The 3,479-nt window shown below is 41.0% G+C and overlaps 1 non-coding gene across 1 annotated transcript; it reads left to right on the forward strand.

Moving 5' to 3' along the window:
* The first annotated feature begins 2,478 nt into the window (after positions 1–2,478).
* Positions 2,479–2,586, forward strand: LOC148576279 (small nucleolar RNA R71). The gene has a single exon (XR_015903204.1). It is a non-coding gene; the product is annotated as a small nucleolar RNA R71 (small nucleolar RNA).
* Positions 2,587–3,479: the final 893 nt, after the last annotated feature.

The raw sequence follows: 3,479 nt of genomic DNA on the forward strand, positions 1-3,479 counted from the left end.
CAAATGTTCTACCACTGAGCTATAGACCCTTGATGGAAGCTTTTGTCTTCCCTTTTCTCTTTCTAGAGGTTTCTCCGGCCTTAGGTGCCATCAATGGTTATGAAAAAAAAAACAAAAAAGCTATGCTTTTACCACAACAAACTTAGAATGTTGCTCGCCCTCGAGCAAAAGAAGAAAGAATAGAAGAATAAGAAGAAGATATGGAGGAGATGGATGAGAGTGTGTATTCGGCCATATGGGTGGGATTGGGTGGGAGAGAGATGTTAAATTTTGAAGGTAGTGGGTGTATGGATGTGAGTGGTAAATGGAAAACAGAAGGGATGATCATGAATGGAAAGAGAGATGATGAGGTAGGTGGGGATCCTGTGGGGTCCACAGATCCTGAGGTGTCAAGGCATTTACATCCCTGCACCAATTTAGGCATGTAAAATGCCCTTGCACACAACTCTGGGCGTTCAGCGCCAGGTTGGTGCCCATTTTGGGCGTTCAACGCCCATTTACTAGCCATTTCTGGCGTTGAACGCCAGAACCATGCCTGTTCTGGCATTCAGCGCCCAGAAGCTGCCCATTTTGGGCGTTCAGCGCCAGAATCATGCTCTGTTCTGGCGCTGAACGCCAGACAGATGCTCCTCCAGGGTGTGATTTTTCTTCTGCTGTTTTTGATTCCGTTTTCAATTTTTATATTTATTTTGTGACTCCACATGATCATTAACCTAAGAAAATATGAAAAACAAAAATAATAGAGTTAGATAAATAAACATTGGGTTGCCTCCCAACAAGCGCTTCTTTAATGTCAATAGCTTGACAGTGGGCTCTCATGGAGCCTCACAGATGTGCAGAGCTTTGTTGAAACTCTCCAACACCAAACTTAGAGTTTGGTTGTGGCCTCCCAACACCAAACTTAGAGTTTGACTGTGGGGGCTCTAGTTGACTCTGCTTTGAGAGAAGCTTTTTCTGCTTCCTCTCCATGGTTGCAGAGGGAGATCCTTGAGTTTTAAACACAAGGGAGTCCTCATTCCATTGAAGGGCTATTTCTCCTCTGTCAACATCAATCACAGCTCTTGCTGTGGCCAGGAAAGGTCTTCCTAGGATGATGGATTCATCCTCTTCCTTTCCAGTATCCAGGACTATGAAATCAGCAGGGATGTAAAGGCCTTCAACCTTTACTAACACGTCCTCTACTTGTCCATAAGCCTGTTTTCTTGAATTGTCTACCATCTCTAATGAGATTTTAGCAGCTTGCACCCCATAGATTCCCAGTTTCTCTATTACAGAGAGGGGCATGAGGTTTATTCCTGAACTAAGGTCACACAGAGCCTTAAAGATCATGGTGCCTATGGTGCAGGGTATTATGAACTTTCCAGGATCCTATCTCTTCTGAGGCAATGTCAGTTGATCCAAATCACTTAGTTCATTGATGAACAAGGGAGGTTCAACTTCCCAAGTATCAATGCCAAATAATTTGGCATTCAGCTTCATGATTGCACCAAGAAACTTGGCAGTTTGCTCTTCAGTAACATCCTCATTCTCTTCAGAAGAGGAATACTCATCAGAGCTCATGAAGGGCATAAGGAGGTTCAATGGAATCTTTATGGTCTCTAGATGAGCCTCAGAGTCCTTTGATTCCTCAGAGGGAAGCTTCTTATTGATCACTGAACATCCCAGGAGGTCTTCCTCCTTGGGATTCACGTCCTCTCTTTCCCTTACAGGTTCGGCCATGGTGCTTATGTCAATGGCATTGCACTCTCCTTTTGGGTTCTCTTCTGTATTGCTTGGGAGAGTACTAGGAGGGATTTCAGTGATCTTTTTACTCAGCTGGCCCACTTGTGCTTCCAGATTTCTAATGGAAGACCTTGTTTCATTCATGAAACTTACAGTGGCCTTAGATAGATCAGAGACTAGATTTGCTAAATTAGAAGCATTTTGTTCAGAGTTCTCTGTCTGTTGCTGAGTTGATGATGGAAAAGGCTTGCTATTGCTAAACCTGTTTCTTCCACCATTATTAAAGCCTTGTTGGGGCTTTTGATCCTTCCATGAGAAATTTGGATGATTTCTCCATGTTGAGTTATAGGTGTTTCCATAAGGTTCACCTAAGTAATTTACCTCTGCTATTGCAGGGTTCTCAGGATCATAAGCTTCTTCTTCAGAAGATGCCTCTTGAGTACTGTTGGATGCAGCTTGCATTCCATGCAGACTCTGAGAGATCATATTGACTTGCTGAGTCAATATTTTATTCTGAGCCAATATGGCATTCAGAGTATCAACCTCAAGAACTCCCTTCTTCATAGGCGTCCCATTACTCACAGGATTCCTTTCAGAAGTGTACATGAACTGGTTATTAGCAACCATGTCAATGAGTTCTTGAGCTTCTGCAGGCGTTTTCTTTAGGTGAATGGATCCACCTGCAGAAGTGTCCAGTGACATCTTTGATAGCTCAGATAAACCATCATAGAATATATCCAGGATGGTCCATTCTGAAAGCATGTCAGAAGGACACTTTTTGGTCAACTGTTTGTATCTTTCCCAAGCTTCATAGAGGGATTCACCTTCTTTCTGTCTGAAGGTTTGAACATCAGCTCTAAGCTTGCTCAGCTTTTGAGGAGGAAAGTACTTTGCTAAAAAAGCCGTGACCAGCTTATCCCAAGAGTTCAGGCTGTCTTTGGGTTGAGAATCCAACCATAATCTAGCTCTGTCTCTTACAGCAAAAGGGAAAAGCATGAGCCTGTAGACTTCAGGATCTACTCCATTAGTCTTAACAGTATCACATATCTGCAAGAATTCAGTTAAGAACTGAAAAGGATCTTCAGATGGAAGTCCATGAAACTTGCAGTTCTGCTGCATCAGAGAAACTAATTGAGGTTTCAGCTCAAAGTTGTTTGCTCCAATGGCAGGAATGGAGATGCTTCTTCCATGTGAATTGGAATTAGGTGCAGTAAAGTCACCAAGCATCTTCCTTACATTATTATTATTTTCGGTTGCCATCTCCTCTTCCTGTTCGAAAATTTCTGAAAGGTTTTCTCTGGATTGTTATAATTTAGCTTCTCTTAATTTTCTCTTCAGAGTCCTTTCTGGTTCTGGATCTGCTTTCACAAGAATGTTCTTATCCTTGCTCCTGCTCATATGACAAAGAAGAAGGCACAGAAAAATAATAATAATAATAGAGATCCTTTATACCACAGTATAGGGATCCCTGTGTAAGTAGAAGAAGAGGGGGAGACAAACAATGTAATATAATGGAAGAAACACAACTGTGAGGATGGCAGAGATGTGAGATGAGATGTTAGGATATGAATGAATAAATAGAATAAAATGGGGGAGGGATAATTTTCGAAAATTATTTTGAAAAAGAGTTAATGATTTTCGAAAAATGGTTTTTGAAAATTGTTAGTATTTTTTCGAAAAATTTTTAAAATTAAAAATAAAAATAAGAATAATTAGTTAATTAAAAAGAAATTTTTGAAAAAGAGGGAAGATATTTT

Source organism: Arachis ipaensis, chromosome B1, assembly GCF_059453495.1.
Source record: "Arachis ipaensis isolate K30076 ecotype BB chromosome B1, ASM5945349v1, whole genome shotgun sequence".
Taxonomy (NCBI): Eukaryota; Viridiplantae; Streptophyta; class Magnoliopsida; order Fabales; family Fabaceae; genus Arachis; species Arachis ipaensis.